A 21,390-nucleotide genomic window follows, 5' to 3' on the forward strand; every position below is an offset into this window, starting at 1 on the left:
TGATCTCTCCAAAGCCTATGATAGGGTTGACTGGTCTTTTCTCATGAAGGTTCTCATGTCTTTTGGTTTCTCCTCCAGAGTTTTGGATCTCATCACCCAACTTATCACCTCTGCCTCTTTTGTTGTCCTTGTCAATAGTTCCCCTTCTCCCTTCTTCCAAGCTTCTAGAGGTCTAAGGCAAGGGGATCCTATTTCCCCCATCCTCTTCATTATTATGGTAGAATGTTTTGGAAGGACTATGGAAAATATGGTTTTGCAAGTCTCCTTTAAGGGTCTCCACCCTTCCTCAGTAGATCTTGTTTGTTCTCATCAACAATTTGTCGATGATACTATTATCGTGGGGGAATCTAGTATCTTTGAAGCTAAAATTTTGAAGAGTACTCTTTGTACGTTTGCCTCTGCTTTTGGTCAACTAATCAACTGGACAAAAAGTGAAGTTTTTTTCATCAATTCCCCTGAGAGAAGACAACAGAGAATCAGTAGAATACTAGAGTGTAGGATTACTGATCTTCCTGCTACCTACCTTGGTCTCCCCATGGGCACTGCACCTCCTGAATCCTTCTGGAGTTCTCTAGTGGACAAATTCCATAAAAAGTTAGCTGGCTGGAAAGGAGCCCTCCTAAGTCAGGCTGGAAAGCTCCAACTTCTTAAAGCTTCTCTTCAAAGTATTCCGATTTATGCTCTTAGTCTTTTCAGAATTCCAGTTAAGTATGTTGATGCAATGGAGAAAATTCAAAGAAGATTCTTTTGGTCTGGGGTTGAGGACAAGAAAAGAATGTCTTTGGTGGTTTGGGACCAGGTCTGTAGACTGAAGAGCCAAGGTGGTCTAGGCCTGAGGAGAATTCAAACCTTAAATGAAGCTCTCATGTCCAAACAAGTTTGGAGAATGTTTCATTTAGATACCGAATGGTGTAAAATTTGGTGAAGTAAGTACTCTATACATATGGCCAGCAATGAAAAACACAAATGCAATAGCTAAATGATGATGCATGATATCAGTTAGCCACAAACTTTGTGTTTGTGGGTGAAATCCCCCGAGAAGAGTTAGAATAGCAGTTCCCACCCCTTTAGTAGTACCAAATAAATGACTACTAGAATCAGGATTTTGAGCATAAAGATTCCAGTAACCTGTAAAAAGTGGTTCCAACCCTTCAGGATGCAGTAATACATCTAAAAAATTATCCCATCTTATGTGTTCTCCTCTTGATTCAAGAATAGCGACATGAACTAAATGCCCCATCCAAGCCAAAGAACTGACTCCGAAAAGCCCTGACAAATGATGATTGAGATGAGATTCGACATTTTTAAACCATGAAACACTTGGTTTCCATTGAGGTTGTAGATGCAACCAACCCGCTATTAAAAAGAGAGCAGAAAGAAATAGCAAGAAAAGAGCTCCAGTATAAAGATCTTCATTAGTGCGTAAGCCAATTGTATACCACCACTGATAAACACCGGAATAAGCAATATTGACCGGACCGGGGGCACCTCCTCGGGTAAAGGCTTCTATGGCCGGTTGACCAAAATGAGGATCCCAAATTGCATGAGCAATAGGTCTTACATGTAAGGGGTCGCGGACCCATGCTTCAAAATTGCCTTGCCAAGCTACATGGAACAAATTACCAGAGGTCCACAAAAAGATTATAGCTAACTGACCAAAGTGAGAAGCAAAAATCTTTTGATAAAGACGCTCTTCGGTAATATCATCATGACTCTCAAAGTCATGTGCAGTAGCAATACCAAACCAAATACGATGAGTAGTTGGGTCCTGGGCCACGCCTTGGCTGAACTTTGGAAATCTTGATGCCATAATGCTTTTCAAATCCTCCTAGTCATTATCCTACTGCAATAATTCTTGCTAGGAAGAACGCCCATGTTGTGATGATTCCACCCAGAAGGTAATGAGCTACTCCTACAACATGTCCTTGGACAATACTCAAGGCTCTTGGCTGGATAGCAGGAGCAACTTTTAATTTATTATGAGCCTAAACAATAGATTCAATAAGTTCTTGCCAATATCCATGGCCACTAAATATGAACATTAAACTAAAGGCCCAAACGAAATGAGCACCTAAGAATAAAAGGCCATAGGCAAATAATGAAGAACCATAAGATTGGATTACTTGAGAAGCTTGTGCCCATAGAAAGTCATGAAGCCACCCGTTAATTGTAATGGAACTCTATGCAAAGTTTCCTCCTGTAATATGAGTTACCACTCCCTGATCACTTATACTACCCAAAATGTCAGACTGCATTTTCCAACTAAAATGAAATATTACTATTAAAATTGCATTGTACATCCAGAATAATCCTAGGAAGACATGATCCCAGGCAGATACTTGACATGTTCCTCCTCTACCAGGCCCATCGCAAGGAAAATGAAAACCAAGATTCGCTTTATCGGGTATTAAACGAGAACTGCGAGCAAATAAAACACCTTTCAGTAATATTAATACAGTCACATGGATAGTAAATGCATGAATATGGTGTACTAAAAAATCTATAGTTCCTAATGGAATAGGTAACAAAGCCACTTTGGCACCTACTGCTACCAAATCGCCGCCTCCCCAGGTTAAGCTGGTTCTTGTTGTTGCATTAGGAGCTGTCAAACTGGGTGCTAAAGCATGAGTGTTTTGTACCCATTGAGCAAAGATAGGTTGTAATTGTATAGCACTATCTGAAAACATATCTTTAGGACGTCCTAAAGCACTCATAGTATCATTATGAATATATAGACCAAAACTATGGAAACCTAAGAAAATACATGCCTAGTTGAGGTGTGATATGATTGCATCACGATGTCTAGAAACACGGTCTAAAAGATTGTTGTATTGAGTAGTCAGATCATAGTCTCTTACCATAAAAATAGTTGCATGTGCAGCAGCGCCAACTATGAGAAATCCACCAATCCACATATGGTGTGTGAACAGAGACAGTTGGGTACCATAGTCAGTAGCTAGATATGGATAGGGAGGCATAGAATACATATGGTGAGCTACGACAATAGTTAAAGACCCTAACATAGCTAGGTTAAGAGCTAATTGAGCATGCCATGAAGTAGTTAAGATCTCGTAAAGACCTTTATATCCTTCCCCTGTAAATGGACCTTTATGAGCTTCCAAAATATCCTTGAGGTTATGACCAATAACCCAATTGGTTCTATACATATGACCAGCGATTAGAAAAAGAACTGCAATAGCCAAATGGTGGTGTGTAGTATCGGTCAGCCACAAAATAATCCATCTCTTACTGGTTCATAAGTTCTATAATCTAAAGTGCGTTCTGTAGTAACTTGTCTGACTCTTTCTCCATTAGGTAATATTCTTTCAGACCAAGCGAGAATCTGCTCGGGAGAAACTAATCCAATTCGAAGTTGTTCGTGTTTATCCTGGTCACTCATAAAAAATAAATTTTGATTCATTTTGATCAAACTTCCTTCTTATCTATCTGAAAGTCTATCTCAGATAGAATAGTATGATTCAATTCTAGAGCTAAAGATCGTAGTTCTCTATTGAGCAATCGGAAAGATTCTGTAGGAGTGCTAGGTTTAGGCATTGGTTCTCCATTGAAAATGGCACCAAATATTTTTTCACGAGTATCCATATGGTCAGATTTTAAAGTAAGCATCTCATGTAAGACATAAGCAACACCAAAACCTTGTAAAGCCCAAACTTCCATTTCTCCTACTCGTTGCCCTCCTCGGTGGGATTTTCCTTTGAGAGGTTGTTGTGTAACCAGTGTATAAGGTCCACTGGAACGTGCATGAATTTTGTCATCAACTTGATGGCACAATTTCGATATATAAGCTATTCCTATTGTAACAGGTTGTTCAAATACCTTTCCTGTTCTTCCATCAATTAATCTATGTTTTCGAGGATGATCAGGTTCAAATACCCATGGATTAGCTGTTTGCTCGCTAGCTTTATAAAGCTCAGAGAAGACTAGTTTTCTAGAAGCTTCTCGCTCGTACCTTTCGTCAAAAGGTGCTAGTCTGTAATGTTTGTTCATTAGTTTTCCTGCTAAACCAAGCAAACATTCAAAGATTTGTCCTACATTCATTCATGAAGGTACCCCTAATGGATTTAATACCATGTCCACTGGTGTTCCATTCTGTAAATAAGGCATATCTTGCCTGGGCAAAATTTTTGAAATAATACCTTTATTACCATGCCTTCCAGCTACTTTATCGCCTACTTGTATTTTACATTTTTGTAAAATATATACATGAACTTTTTCTACAATATCGCTAAGATAATCATCTTCCTCGAACTCCTGAAAGCATCTCACATCGATAACTCGATCTTTTACACCTTTAGGGACTCTAAAACAATTTTCTTTTCCAGTAGGTGCCTTAATATCAAATAAAGCTTGTAATAATTTTCCTTCTGGAGTATTTAATAGTGAGTCTTCTTCTACTTCCAGTATCAATTTACCTACTAATACATCACCTATTTCTATCCAAGATCCTATCATTACAAGGCCGTTTTCATCCAGATGACGAAGTAAGTAAGCATCTAAATGAGGTATTTCTCTAGTTATTACTTCAGGGCCCTGGTTCGTAAAATAAACTCCAATTTCGTATCTTACGATCTAGAAAGAAGTAAAAATGTCTTGATATACCAGATGTTCACTAATAAGTATTGCATCTTCAAAATTGTATCCTTCCCATGGCATATAGGCCACTAAGATGTTTTTTCCCAAAGAAATTTCTCCCCCTGCTGTAGCTGCACTGTCTGCTATAATTTGTCCCCTCTTTACATACTCCCCTTGGCGAACTCGGGGTTTTTGATGCATACAAGTATCGCTATTAGAACGTTGATATAGAATCAATTCTGTTTCTATATTGTTTCAAGCAACAGATGAAGTTATGGTGATATTTTCACCATCAATATACTTTATTTTTCCCCCTTGCTTAGCTATAGCTACACTTCCTGAATCTAGAGCTGATTGACCCTCCAATCCAGTTGCGACAATACACTTCTTATGTTGAACAAGTGGAACTGCTTGATGCTGCATATTAGAACCCATTAAAGCACGATTCACATCATTATGCTTGATAAAAGGAATAAGGCAAACTCCAACGGAAAAATATTGGGAAGGAAAAATACTTCTAAAATGAATTTGGTCCCATGCAAAAAATAAAAATTCTTGTTGAAATCGAGCTGGAGTAAATTGTTCCTCTGGAACCCCTTGATTTAATGCCAGAGAATTTCCTGTAGCTATCTGGTAGTATTCATCTTCTCCCGGTAATAGATAAACCATTTGTTCTTCGTTCGATCTCTCAGATAGCCTATAGAATGGACTCTCGGTGAGCGGAAACTAAAGCTTTGCTCTTCTGTTGGTTAGCAACCCTAAAAAGTTTTGAATGGGCTCCCCGAGAGCCTGATACAAATGCAAGAATCTTTTTTTGACATTTTTTAGCTATATATCCACGTTTAACTCTGGTCATTGAAGTAAATTCTTCATAAATGACTAATCTATTTTTTGATCAATCATTTTCTTGTTTGGTTTGTTAAGAATAAAACTGATTTTTCTAGTGTATAAAATATAGATTCCAATGGCTTTTGCTACTCTAACCTTCCCAACCATAATTCTTTTCAGTTAGGCACCTTCCAAGTAGGCAAGGGATTGGACCTTGCATTTAAGTAAGAAAAATATATATATAATGTATATATTTTTATGGATTTCTTCGTTTCTATGGTTCTTTCTCTAACGGCAAGCTCCTCTCTATACGTCAGAGCCCTGAGATATGAATTATTTGGTAACTTGTATAGTTTACCATCTCTAGCTCTACTCTTCCCCCCGAATTATCAAGTAAGAAAAAATTTAATAATAAGATTTATAGGTACATTAACGACATGTATTTGTGAGAGTTGGCAAGGTAGCTGACCTTTTGTCCGTTCTCGCAGCAATAAAAACATAATCTCTTTATGTTTTTTCAATTTGCATTATTTCCTCACTCAATGGATTGATGACCATTCACTACCAATGAGGAAGTGCTTTTCATCCCACATCAAGGTGATTGGATTTGCACCAATGGAAACCATAAATTTCATCCCCGGTAAGAGTAGATGATAGATCTGTACTTTTTAACAAAAGAAAATTTCTTCTTGTTAGAGCGATTTCCTGGTCCATTTCAGCTTCTGATCTAAATGAGTCACACATACACCCTGGCACATACTCCTTTACGCTGAGGGCATCCTCTAAGAGCAGGAGATTTTGTTCTATTTTCTATTGGTTGTCTCACGTTTCTAATAAGTTGTTGAATAGTAGGCACTTTGAATTATATTTGAATTTGAATGGTTCGGATTGATCCTAACCAACTATATAAATGTTGAGATAAATGCTATGCCATTCAATAATTATTCTGTATTTTAATAAAGTAGTTACTACTTTATATGATTAAATAGTTCAATATTCCTATTGATCTATGCCGCCTTATAGATAGAATATATATCAATATCAATACATTTTTATTATCAAATAATTTACATTAATTGATCTAATAGATGTAGGATCCAACATTTTTTTCTTTTTTAATTCAATAGAACTCGGTACCCAAATCAGAATATCTTAAAAATAGAATTTTCTATGTAGTCCTATTCTATCATATAGAAATATAGTTTAATTCTATTTATTGAACTTATAATAAAGGTGGATATAGGCATTTGTATTTTATTTGTAAATGATAGTAAAGGAGAAATATTTATGTATGAAGTTCAATATCTAGATTTAGTACTTACAGAGAAAAGTGCCAGTCTATTTGAAAAAAATCAATATATTTTAAATGTCGATTCGGGATCAAATAAAACAAAGATCAAAAATTGGATTGAACTTTTCTTCAATGTTAAAGTAATAGGAGTCAATAGTTATCGGCCTCCGCAAAAGAAAGAAAAAAGAGGAAATATAAAACAAATAATGAAGCATAGAATGCATTATAAACACATGATTATTACACTAAAACCAGGTTATTCTATTCCACTTTTTCCTTCAAAAAAAATTATTTAATTTCAAACATGAACACCTGTTCGTACAGCACTTTTACTCCAGGCACACATGATAAATCTCTATCAAGTTTTGATGGAAAAGTAAAATCTCATCCACAAAAGAAATTGACTTCCGGCCAGCATCGTTGTGGGAAAGGTTGTAATAATAGTGGAATTATTACCATATGACATAGAGGAGGAGGTCACAAGCATCTGTATCGTCAAATTGATTTTCAACGGAGTGAGAAAAGCAACATATTGGGAAAAATTGTAACAATAGAAAGTGATCCTAATAGAAGTGCATATATCTATCTTGTGCACTACAGAGATGGTCAAAAGACATATATTTTGCATCCGAGGGGGATTATGATTGGAGATACTATTCTGTCCAGTCCAAGAGCTCCCATATCAATGGGAAATGCCCTACCTTTGAGTGCGGTTTGAATTATTAATTTACATGATCGGAAATAACCGATTGGGTTTACAGCAAAACCTTAAAATCTATCACTAATCCAACTAAGATAGTTTGATGGGATCAACCCCAAAGGGAAACTGAGGATAAAGAGCAGCGGGTGATTGAGTTCAATAGTTTCTGGAATTATTGACTCTAGAGATATGATAATATGGAGAAGACTTAATTGTCTGAAGCAGAAACAACTAAGGTAAAGGAACCCTTGTTATGAAGAGAAAGACAAGTAACTCACATTTGATTTGATGGTCAAACGCAGATTCGAAGCTGAACAGTGAAAATATTTTTATTTTTCAAAAATAAAATTTCTATTTCAAATGCCTCCTACGTTATCCGAGAGATGCGAAAGCATTAACGTAATTTGATAAAGTCATTCATTCTGAATGCTACATGAAAAAAGAACATAAGCCAGATGACGGAATAAAAAAACCTAGGATGTACAGAATAAGGACATAAGGAATTTAAAGTATCCCCTTCATTTGAAATTTATTTATAAAATAGATATATGTGTATATATATATTATATATATATATATATATTGAGTATATAAATATTTATTCACATCCAGAAAGTTGTATGCCCTGAGAGAGGCTTGTACAGTTTGGGAAGGGATTTTTACAAATTAAAGGTCTACTTCAACCAATATACCTTTAGGCACGACTATACATAATGTGTAATGCCCCGCCAGGAAACCCCAAAGGGATTAAGCCATAACACAAGAATAGAGTGCAATTTTTTTTTTTTTAAAGTTACACCACAATAAGATACAACAAGATATCAAAGATTCAGATTACATAGCGGAAGACATCAACAACTATCACCTAAAGAGTTTCCCAACGAGATTACTTAAATATCACAATTTACTTAACTCACACAATTAATCCAATAAGCTGATTATCTAACAACGAGATATTTCATATTCAGGATAATTTCTTTCAAAAGATGGAAGTGTAAATCACAAGCAATGACACATCCATTAAGATCTATTCATAATCTTCATTCAAGCTTTTCATTTAAAATAACAAGCCATACATCTAATATTCAAAAACACTAGAATTCCATCATAAACATAAGAGATCTATTCAAGCATACTCAATTTTCTAACCACAACGGAATAGATTCCATTACTCTAAGATACATTCATTCATACCCCAACTTATTGCATTTCAAAAGACGATTGCATACTAGCATCTACGCTAAATCTCATCTAAACCACTTACGCATTCGATCAACATGGCATTCAAGAAGGAACTGAATATAAGCATTTAAAGTTAATTCCATTTATCCACTTAACCATTCTAACATAAGCTATTCATACATGAAAAAGCTGAATAAAGGAAACATGAGAGAATACATCACATAACACCATAATGATCTCGGAGTTCACCCTTAAAGGGCTACATCTCCGGGTCTGCTCAACTGCAAGACCCCTCTGATAATTAATAAAGTTAAGAATACAAGAGGTTACACCATTACAATCTGGCCAACAAGGCGATACATAAACAATATACAAACGACCACATCGGTCAATTAATACATAAACGATCCCTAAAAAGAACAGGATCCAGCTGAACATAATCAAAGCTAAAACAAAGGTCCAGGAGAGCATCCATAAAACTGAGTCATCACCACCCAAGGTCTAACATGAAACCGATACTCACAAGGGTAGAGACAAAAGGACGACCCACAAAGATACTCAAAACAGGACAAAACGACAACACACTAGCGAACGTAGGGACAAGTGTCATCACACAACCTGGTATGGTTACCATGGCAAGTCTTCATAGGTCCCGGCCCCATACACTGGGTCACCCTAGCAACCTAATCCGAGCTTCCGGCCCATCCAAGCCTCATGTGGACCCACACATCCTCTCGTGAAGACAAGGATGATGGTTTGCCATTTCAGGCCTTCTCACAGCATGTCGAATCTATGATAGCACTCGTCCCATGCGTGAGGCACAATTATCTTGCTTAGAGATTACATTCTAATCTACTTAAAGGTTATCACTTATTAGACTCAATTTCGACGGGTTACCCAGCAGCCACTTTGGGTGCGGCCCCCAATCGAAAGCCACTTTCCCATACGACACTAGACTAAACTCAGACAAACTCAAAACCAGGGAATACACATGGTCAGACGAACGGAGTTCAAAAAGGGAGAAACAATCATCTGGTCAAACACAACTCAAGGATGATCACTTAGTGACGGTACTCTAACTAGAGACCTGACCAACAATGGTCAACCACAAATCATCATTCAACTCACACATAGAGGATATGATCAAAACGACACTACCACAATACAATAGTCAACTCAGAATCGAGGACTGAAACAGGTACCTCAAATCATTCCATACGACAGGGTCCCATCAAAACAAGCACGACTTGCCATTTCATAAGCAAAAGCGAATACAGAAATTAAACTCGCAAAGGCAATAAACAGAAAAGACAATATTCAACAGATGCAATCTTTCCGAATTGATCTAATCATTAAAAGTCGATCAAGTTTTCTACAAGATCTAAATCATATTACAGTTATCTACCTCATCAAGGGATAAGTTGTTCTTGGTTTTCTAACTCTCTAAGGTTCAAAGCATCGAACATACATATAAAGCCATAATGAGTTCTTAAACCAAATTCATATTAATTAAACTCAGACAACCATTAATCAACTAAAATAAGATATTTAATCTCCAATCAAAACGTCATTGACATACTGGTTCGAAACCAACCTCTATAGTTTCATATTTTTCAAACCCAGATGCATAATACGGATCACGGAATATATTTATAAAAGAGAATCTAAATGAAGATAATCATTTCCAAAATCCAATTCTTACTTCCCTACGCACGTATAGCAGAATCCAACATGAACTTTTAATTAAAGAGTATATTTATTATTCCACGATAAATAAAATATACACAATTAACGACTAATAGAGCACAATAACCCAGTTAATTATTAGTTAATATATAATTATTAATCTCTATTAATAAAATATATCTCACTAATAATTAATGCATTTGCACAATTTTTGAATTAATATCGATTAGTTTATATACACAAATTAATTTCCATTAATCATGTATATACTAATCATTAATCAACAATTGAAAACTTTATTTTAAAAAAATACTTTTATTTCAACAACCTCATTTATTTGTTTTTTTTTTTTCATTTAAAAATAAATAAATAATTAAAAAAAAACATGAAATACAATTTTTTTTTTTCATAAAACTCCAAAGCAAACCTCGTGGGGTCCACGTGGGCTCCTCCCACGCGGTTTTTCCTGCGGAAGGGCTGGGGAGAACTGTGCGGGCGGCGCCACTGTGGTGCCGCAGGTCCCGCGGCGCCCTGCGGCCACCGCAGTGGAGCTGCGTCCACCGCGACCAACACACCAATGTGAATAACCAAGGGAACGGGGGAGCAAGCGGGGGGGAACGAGCTGGGGAAGGGAGGAGGAGCGGGTGGAGCTCCGCTCCCCGCCCTCCAAACCCCCAAACCCACAGTTTAATAACAAAATGCCCAGCACAAAAATATATAAATCTCTTTTTTTTTTTTAACACACAGTTCGGAAATGGTCACAAACGCCCAGTTCGATATAAAATAAATGTTTTCTTTTCCCTTTTAAACACAGTTCGGTATTAAAACAAACAATAAACCCAACTCAAAATTTGGATTAACAATTTCGGTGTGAATGAGATCCGATTCCAATGGATACATTTTGATATGAAGTTTTCTCTGATGGTATTCATCCATTCTAAACACAAAAGGGATTTTCAAGCACCCAAACAGCAATAGCATGAAAACATTCAAACCCCCATTTCCATTTTAACCAATAACTAAGATTGAGAATTAGATCCTACCTGATCTCGCGTTCCTGGCAAGATCTACTGAAGAGTCCCAATCTCCAGCGACCAAAACCCTTCTTCTCCATCCAAAACCCTCAAATTTCATCTCCAAAATTTTTCCAACCAAAATTTCTCCAAAAAAAGTCCATCCTCCAATTTTCCCCAAATTTTGGGTCATATGGAAGAGTTGACCAAAATTCCATTTTTGGAATTAAAATTTTCATTTAAAAAAAATAATTCTCAAATTTAATACTTTTCTAACTATAGCAACAAATTAACTTGCTTTTCAAATCAAAAATCGATTTCTTCCTCATAATTCAATTTAGCCTTTCTAATTTCAAAAGCCAACAGAACACAATAAAATCTATTGTGATAAAATCCAAAACTTTCTTTTTCAACAGCATATATAAAATGCATTTAATATTCAAAATCAGTCATTTAATCGAACTCACTCCCAATTTAAAATAAGCAATCCAATATCAACGAAAATCGCATAAGGAAATTCTGATTAATCTAGTCCATTAATCTCTAATGCACAAATACATATTTAATCAAAATAATTACTAAGGACTAATTAATCAATTTAACCATGCACACCAAGCACGCAAACCGAGAAGGTCAACCAAGCAGACGACTCGCAAACCCAACGAAAAGGGAACACCGATGACGAATGGTGATGCTCACTTGAGCACGACTAAGGTCAACTAGGGTCTTACGACCACCTAATCCAACTCTAAGGATTAAAAAGGTACACTCAGACCTGCAATCCAGGTGAAGACGAACCTCGCACTCATGCGGCGTTGTACCTGAAATCTCCTGCAACCAAGAGTCATACATGCATACATATATAAAATTTAATGAAAGCGTTAGCCTGATATTGATACCACGAAATAGGTACACTAACAACTTGCATACAACTAGTGTGAAAACCACATCAACAGCTATGCGTTAAATCAACATCTGACTATAACATAATATTAAGATAAACTAATCAAGATTAAACCCAGGTTAGAGATTGATTAGGGTAGGGGTACTACATTCTCCCCCCCTAGGTTCCGACTTACTCCTGGAAGTCGTAAGGCTAGATGGAGAACATGTCGTACGCATCAGCCCTGAAACTCATTCAACAAATATCAAATTGCACATAGAAATCCTTCCATATATAAATGAAATATTATTGCAAAATCCTTTACAAATGCCATTATCCATTGGCAAGATACATCTAAACCCATACATTCCTTAAAATATTCTAGGAATTATCAATAATCATAGCAAAGAAACAAGAATTTTCTTCCTTTCATTACACCAAATTAAAGCATTACAAGGAGGTAAACAACAATTACCATAATCATCGACCAAAAATGACAGGAAAACATGCCATAATGATCAATTTCCTTTACCAATCCATCTTTATCATAAAATTTTATAACATAGAACTAGCTCAAAATATCAATTTCTACAACCAAATTAACTTTCATGAAAATAAGAGCAACAAAATAACTCAATTGTTTACACTTGCCAGGCATAAGAAAACCTTTCCAAAGACTATGCCCCATAACATAGTGACAAGTTAACACAATTTACTCCATGATACACATAATAACCATCCACATAACTGGAATGCATAACAGAAAAGGCCACATGTGAGCATGTCTAATGCTCGGTCCAAGGCAACATGCACTATCAGCATCTCTATGCCTGATCTCAGAACAACAATATGATCATAAATATCCAATATCTCACTCAAGGGCTCGATGGTGCTAGGCACACCATAGCGGTGCTACCTTCCATGCAAGACCTTTGTGAATATCCCTTGTTGAGCAAGGTGGTTAGCCTCCAAGAGATAGTCACCACACATAGGTAGGTAGTGGATGCTAGTTGCATCACAACCTCACATACCCCCCATCCTCACGGTTCCCTACATCAACTTCCTTGCACACACTCTACCAAATCCGTATCATACGTCTATGGAGAGGAATTTCACATTTCAACACAAGACCAGCATCCGAAAACAATAATGATAAACCAATTTAGCCACCAAAGTACAGATGAATAAAGATAATAAATCATCAATTCCAACAGTAAGGCAAGAAAATAATCCGGATTTTCAACACCAAATCAAAGTGCAAAAGATCACAAGATCGTGGCCAAACCTTCAAAGTCAAGGTAAAATAAATTGCTGATCCCCAAAGAAATATAAAGAATATCACAACTGCACATAACATCACTGTGTGACTAGCATCTAGCCACCAACGAGGAAGGAAGGAACAACTGACTAGCTATTGCAGTAGCTCATCATGTGGTGCGACATAGTCACACTACCCACATGGCATGGCGGTGTGTACCTCGACATCACCCCGCATCACGTCGTCACGCGGGATGGCAATACTCCAAGCGGAAAACACACGCAATGGACGTATCCCGCATGGTAGTGCACCTCGCAGAAAAAGCACGCGCAAGTCACATCCCGCATAGCGACGTATCTAGAAGGATACTCGTCGTAAGTCAGAGGTATACATGACTAGGGTCCACCCACATGCCCACCAACACATACTAACTGGCAGCACATGTGAATAAACCTACCTTTCATGAAGACAAGGCAAAGGATCCTCCGAACTATACCATCACGATACACAAGAATCACCATCCAAATGCTCAAATAAAGGAGAGGAATAGGCTGGCACACATAAACCTATAAATAGATTCATCAAAGGGAAAGTATTGAGTACACCTTGATACAGTTTAGTAGTACAACTATATCATTCCTCGAAGTAGAGAAGCTAAAGTCGCTTCGCGCCGACATTACTCATACGCCAATCCATACTATTCAAGGAACGGTTACTTCAAATACTACCCCTTAACATACTGAGTTACCCACAACCCGAGGTTTGGTACTCAGCAGGGAAACAATTAAGCAACATCACATAAACAGTATGGTTTCCCATACTCATAAGCAACATATCCTCCATGGTTGATTACTTCACCAATCCATGGGCACAAATAATAAGCACTGGTTTCTTACAACACACACAAATACACCAGTACTGGTTTAGTCACATTTACGGGGAGTACTTTTCAGTACGCTAACATCTATTCAAGGAAGATTTCAATTACGCTTTCTACATAAATAACTGAATCAAGTTTACTCTAGATACAAGTACTGAAATTATTAACAATTCACAATTATATAAGGAATTAACATCATTCCTATAGCTTTCTCGAATCTCACTAAGCATTCATAACTAAATTACTAGCTAAGCAAATTCATTTCTAAAGCTTAAGACTTTCATCTATCACTATGAAGCCAAAAGCAACCACACAACTTCACATGTTTAATAAGCATTCTATTTAAATCAATGCACTCTTTAATATCATTTCTAAAATTCTTATGATTAGGCAAGGAGAAGGGAAAGAGAGTTTGATAATCAAACTGTTTCCTACAAAGACACAAGATCACTCAAGATCACGCTATAATATTAAATTTCTCACTATAAGCCTATCATTTTAATTACACGGTTTTCATTTCGCTACCGTTTTAGAAGGATGACAATCAGCCTAACAAAACATTTCCATTAATTATGGTTGCAACAAGAGGTTCTAGTTTTCCAAACAAAACAGAGATCAAGACATGCAATCTTTTCGATAATGCAAGACCTCTTAAGAACACTCACTTATAATAATACAATATAGACACATGTCATAATTTGCAACCTATTAGAAAAGATCACATTACGATCAAGGATAAGCAAGGAGCTATTACCCAAATAAAACATATTAATGCATGCACATCAAACAAGCTTTTCATTCGCACTTTCTCAACACATTAAGGTAATTACATATACCCAAAAGCAAGTTCAATGGAGCATTTGCTAAAATAAATCTTCAATCAAACTGGTTTAATGAAACACATAAAACAATCTTTCGGAAAACACATTAATACTCTCTCGAAGCTACAATAACATGCTCTTTTAATACTTTTTCTACAAATCAAGCAGTTTCACATAATTCAACTATTCGCATAGAAATGCACCTTACTAAGGTAGAATTTAATCATGTTATTCCTACAAAATACACATGGAGAATTCTTTAAACATACACATACAGTTTTCTCCCAATAGCCAAAATAAATTTTTAAACCCATAGCCCTTTAATAATCTAAAAACATAAGCGACATAAGGCTCACACAAGGGTTCAAGAAGTCACACCCTTTTCTCTTTCAAACAAGAAACTCAAATCAAAGATAATTACACATATCCTAATCATTTTAATTTCCAGAAAGAGAGAGAGGAATGGTGATGATCATTTAATTTTCTACAAAATAAGCATACAATAATTGCCATACTAGTCCCTCAAGTGGACAACATTACGCTAGATCATAATCTTTAAACAGACACAAATCGCACTTCCAGATTCAAGACAAGCACGGACCAACCCAAATGGATTAGTCTAAAGAGTACAACACTCAAAAAGGAAGGTACATATGACTCTCTTCAGAATAAGCGTAATCGTAGACCCAGACATCAATAAGCACACAATGCATATATAAACACTCAAACACCAACATCAAGAAGGCGAAAACAAAGTGTGAACACACACGTTACTCACAAGCTAAGGTCTGCTCAATCACTCACATGCAAAAGGAGGACAAGCATACACATAAGGTCGATACACCTCACACCAATAGAGGGCACACGCGACACCAGAGATCCCACTGTTTGCAACATGGGCTCTGATACCAAATGTAATGCCCCGCCAGGAAACCTCAAAGGGATTAAGCTATAACACAAGAATAGAGTGCAATTTTTTTTTTTTTAAAGTTACACCACAATAAGATACAACAAGATATCAAAGATTCAGATTACATAGCGGAAGACATCAACAACTATCACCTAAAGAGTTTCCCAACGAGATTACTTAAATATCACAATTTACTTAACTCACACAATTAATCCAATAAGCTGATTATCTAACAACGAGATATTTCATATTCAGGATAATTTCTTTCAAAAGATGGAAGTGTAAATCACAAGCAATGACACATCCATTAAGATCTATTCATAATCTTCATTCAAGCTTTTCATTTAAAATAACAAGCCATACATCTAATATTCAAAAACACTAGAATTCCATCATAAACATAAGAGATCTATTCAAGCATACTCAATTTTCTAACCACAACGGAATAGATTCCATTACTCTAAGATACATTCATTCATACCCCAACTTATTGCATTTCAAAAGACGATTGCATACTAGCATCTACGCTAAATCTCATCTAAACCACTTACGCATTCGATCAACATGGCATTCAAGAAGGAACTGAATATAAGCATTTAAAGTTAATTCCATTTATCCACTTAACCATTCTAACATAAGCTATTCATACATGAAAAAGCTGAATAAAGGAAACATGAGAGAATACATCACATAACACCATAATGATCTCGGAGTTCACCCTTAAAGGGCTACATCTCCGGGTCTGCTCAACTGCAAGACCCCTCTGATAATTAATAAAGTTAAGAATACAAGAGGTTACACCATTACAATCTAGCCAACAAGGCGATACATAAACAATATACAAACGACCACATTGGTCAATTAATACATAAACGATCCCTAAAAAGAACAGGATCCAGCTGAACATAATCAAAGCTAAAACAAAGGTCCAAGAGAGCATCCATAAAACTGAGTCATCACCACCCAAGGTCTAACACGAAACCGATACTCACAAGGGTAGAGACAAAAGGACGACCCACAAAGATACTCAAAACAGGACAAAACGACAACACACTAGCGAACGTAGGGACAAGTGTCATCACACAACCTGGTATGGTTACCATGGCAAGTCTTCATAGGTCCCGGCCCCATACACTGGGTCACCCTGGCAACCTAATCCGAGCTTCCGGCCCATCCAAGCCTCATGTGGACCCACACATCCTCTCGTGAAGACAAGGATGATGGTTTGCCATTTCAGGCCTTCTCATAGCATGTCGAATCTATGATAGCACCCGTCCCATGCGTGAGGCACAATTATCTTGCTTAGAGATTACATTCTAATCTACTTAAAGGTTATCACTTATTAGACTCAATTTCGACGGGTTACCCAGCAGCCACTTTGGGCGCGGCCCCCAATCGAAAGCCACTTTCCCATACGACACTAGACTAAACTCAGACGAACTCAAAACCAGGGAATACACATGGTCAGACGAACGGAGTTCAAAAAGGGAGAAACAATCATCTGGTCAAACACGACTCAAGGATGATCACTTACTGACGGTACTCTAACTAGAGACCTGACCAACAATGGTCAACCACAAATCATCATTCGACTCACACATAGAGGATATGATCAAAACGACACTACCACAATACAACAGTCAACTCAGAATCGAGGACTGAAACAGGTACCTCAAATCATTCCATACGACAGGGTCCCATCAAAACAAGCACGACTTGCCATTTCATAAGCAAAAGCGAATACAGAAATTAAACTCGCAAAGGCAATAAACAGAAAAGACAATATTCAACAGATGCAATCTTTCCAAATTGATCTAATCATTAAAAGTCGATCAAGTTTTCTACAAGATCTAAATCATATTACAGTTATCTACCTCATCAAGGGATAAGTTGTTCTTGGTTTTCTAACTCTCTAAGGTTCAAAGCATCGAACATACATATAAAGCCATAATGAGTTCTTAAACCAAATTCATATTAATTAAACTCAGACAACCATTAATCAACTAAAATAAGATATTTAATCTCCAATCAAAACGTCATTGACATACTGGTTCGAAACCAACCTCTACAGTTTCATATTTTTCAAACCCAGATGCATAATACGGATCACGGAATATATTTATAAAAGAGAATCTAAATGAAGATAATCATTTCCAAAATCCAATTCTTACTTCCCTACGCACGTATAGCAGAATCCAACATGAACTGTTAATTAAAGAGTATATTTATTATTCCACGATAAATAAAATATACACAATTAACGACTAATAGAGCACAATAACCCAGTTAATTATTAGTTAATATATAATTATTAATCTCTATTAATAAAATATATCTTACTAATAATTAATGCATTTGCACAATTTTCGAATTAATATCGATTAGTTTATATACACAAATTAATTTCCATTAATCATGTATATACTAATCATTAATCAACAATTGAAAACTTTATTTTAAAAAAATACTTTTATTTCAACAACCTCATTTATTTGTTTTTTTTTTTTCATTTAAAAATAAATAAATAAAAAAAAAAAAACATGAAATACAATTTTTTTTTTCATAAAACTCCAAAGCAAACCTCGTGGGGGCCACGTGGGCTCCTCCCACGCGGTTTTTCCTGCGGAAGGGCTGGGGAGAACTGTGCGGGCGGCACCACTATGGTGCCGCAGGTCCCGCGGCACCCTGCGGCCACCGCAGTGGAGCTGCGTCCACCGCGACCAACACCCTAACGCGAATAACCAAGGGAACGGGGGAGAAAGCGGGGGGGAACGAGCGGGGGAAGGGAGGAGGAGCGGGTGGAGCTCCGCTCCCCGCCCTCCAAACCCCCAAACCCACAGTTTAATAACAAAACGCCCAACACAAAAATATATAAATCTCTTTTTTTTTTTTTTAACACACAGTTCGGAAATGGTCACAAACGCCCAGTTCGATATAAAATAAATGTTTTCTTTTCCCTTTTAAACACAGTTCGGTATTAAAACAAACAATAAACCCAACTCAAAATTTGGATTAACAATTTCGGTGTGAATGAGATCCGATTCCAATGGATACATTTTGGTATGAGGTTTTCCCTGATGGTATTCATCCATTCTAAACACAAAAGGGATTTTCAAGCACCCAAACAGCAATAGCATGAAAACATTCAAACCCCCATTTCCATTTTAACCAATAACTAAGATTGAGAATTAGATCCTACCTGATCTCGCGTTCCTGGCAAGATCTGCTGAAGAGTCCCAATCTCCAGCTACCAAAACCCTTCTTCTCCATCCAAAACCCTCAAATTTCATCTCCAAAATTTTTCCAACCAAAATTTCTCCAAAAAAAGTCCATCCTCCAATTTTCCCCAAATTTTGGGTTATATGGAAGAGTTGACCAAAATTCCATTTTTGGAATTAAAATTTTCATTTAAAAAAAATAATTCTCAAATTTAATACTTTTCTAACTATAGCAACAAATTAACTTGCTTTTCAAATCAAAAATCGATTTCTTCCTCATAATTCAATTTAGCCTTTCTAATTTCAAAAGCCAATAGAACACAATAAAATCTATTGTGATAAAATCCAAAACTTTCTTTTTCAACAGCATATATAAAATGCATTTAATATTCGAAATCAGTCATTTAATCGAACTCACTCCCAATTTAAAATAAGCAATCCAATATCAACGAAAATCGCATAAGGAAATTCTGATTAATCTAGTCCATTAATCTCTAATGTACAAATACATATTTAATCAAAATAATTACTAAGGACTAATTAATCAATTTAACCATGCACACCAAGCACGCAAACCGAGAAGGTCAACCAAGCAGACGACTCACAAACCCAACAAAAAGGGAACACCGACGACGACTGGCGATGCTCACTTGAGCACGACTAAGGTCAACTAGGGTCTTACGACCACCTAATCCAACTCTAAGGATTAAAAAGGTACACTCAAACCTGCAATCCAGGTGAATACGAACCTCGCACTCATGCGGCGTTGTACCTGAAATCTCCTGCAACCAAGAGTCATACATGCATACATATATAAAATTTAATGAAAGTGTTAGCCTGATATTGATACCACGAAATAGGTACACTAACAACTTGCATACATCTAGTGTGAAAACCACATCAACAGCTATGCGTTAAATCAACATCTGACTATAACATAATATTAAGATAAACTAATCAAGATTAAACCCAGGTTAGAGATTGATTAGGGTAGGGGTACTACATAATGTCGAAGTACAAGTCGGAAAAGGTGAACAATTAGCTAGAGCAGCGGGTCCTGTGGCAGAATTGATCACAAAAGAAGGTCGATTGACCACATTAAGATTACCATCTGGGGAGGTTCATTTAATATCTGAGAACTGCTTAGCAACAGTTGGACAAGTAGGCAACGTTAAATGGAAAAATAGAACTTTAAGTAAAGCTGGGTCAAAACTTTGGCTAGGTAAACGTCCTGAAGTAAGAGGAGTAGTTATGAATGTTGTGGATCATCCTCATGGGGGTGGTGAAGGAAGAGCTCCAATTGGCAGAAAAAAAACCCCTGACCCCTTGGGGCTATAGCGCACTTGGAAAAAAGAGTCGGAAAAGAAATAAATATAGTGATGTTTCAATCCTTCGTTGACGTAAGTAAGAATGGTTGTAAATCCATTTTTTTTTCTATCAATAAAAAGAAAGGTAATTAACCATGGCACGTTCACTAAGAAAAAATACTTTTGTATCTAATGATTTGTTGAGTAAAATAGATAATCTAAATATGAATAAAGAGAAGAAGATAATAGTAACCTGGTCCCAGAGATCTGCCATTGTACCTGCAATGATCGGTCATACCATTGTTGTTCATAATGGAAAGTCACATTTACCCATTTTTATATCAAATGGTATGATAAACCACAAATTAGGAGAATTTGTACCTACTTCCATTTTCCAAGGACATGCGAAAAAGGATAAAAAATCAAAAAATGAAAAAAATAAATAAATAAATAAAAGAGAGAAACGAGAAAAAAGTATCGTTGTAAATAGTATACATTAATTCATTGTGGAGGATGAAGATGAAATTTATAAATAGGGCTTCGACTAGAAAAATACGAGCTGTAGCTAAACATGTACGTATGTCTTCTAATAAAGCACGTAGAGTAGCTCATCAACTTCGTGGTTGTACCTATATGGAGGCACTTTCGATACTGAATTGGATGCCTCATAGAGCATGTTATCCCATATTAAAAGTACTTCGTTCTGCAACCACAAATGCATATCACAATATGGGTATAGATAAGGGTTTTTTATTTGTCCTTATGGCTGAAGTGAATGAAGGTCCTATTTTCAAAAGATTTCAACCTAGAGCTCGGGGAC

The 21,390-nt window shown here is 36.5% G+C and overlaps 2 pseudogenes; both read right to left on the reverse strand.

Moving 5' to 3' along the window:
• Positions 1-1,835: 1,835 nt before the first annotated feature.
• LOC131072412 (photosystem I P700 chlorophyll a apoprotein A1-like) lies at positions 1,836-3,421 on the reverse strand (annotated as a pseudogene).
• On the reverse strand, positions 3,301-20,844 carry LOC131072413 (DNA-directed RNA polymerase subunit beta-like; annotated as a pseudogene).
• Between the last annotated feature and the right edge of the window lie 546 nt (positions 20,845-21,390).

The sequence above is a fragment of the Cryptomeria japonica genome, chromosome 8 (assembly GCF_030272615.1).
Source record: "Cryptomeria japonica chromosome 8, Sugi_1.0, whole genome shotgun sequence".
NCBI classification, from domain to species: domain Eukaryota; kingdom Viridiplantae; phylum Streptophyta; class Pinopsida; order Cupressales; family Cupressaceae; genus Cryptomeria; species Cryptomeria japonica.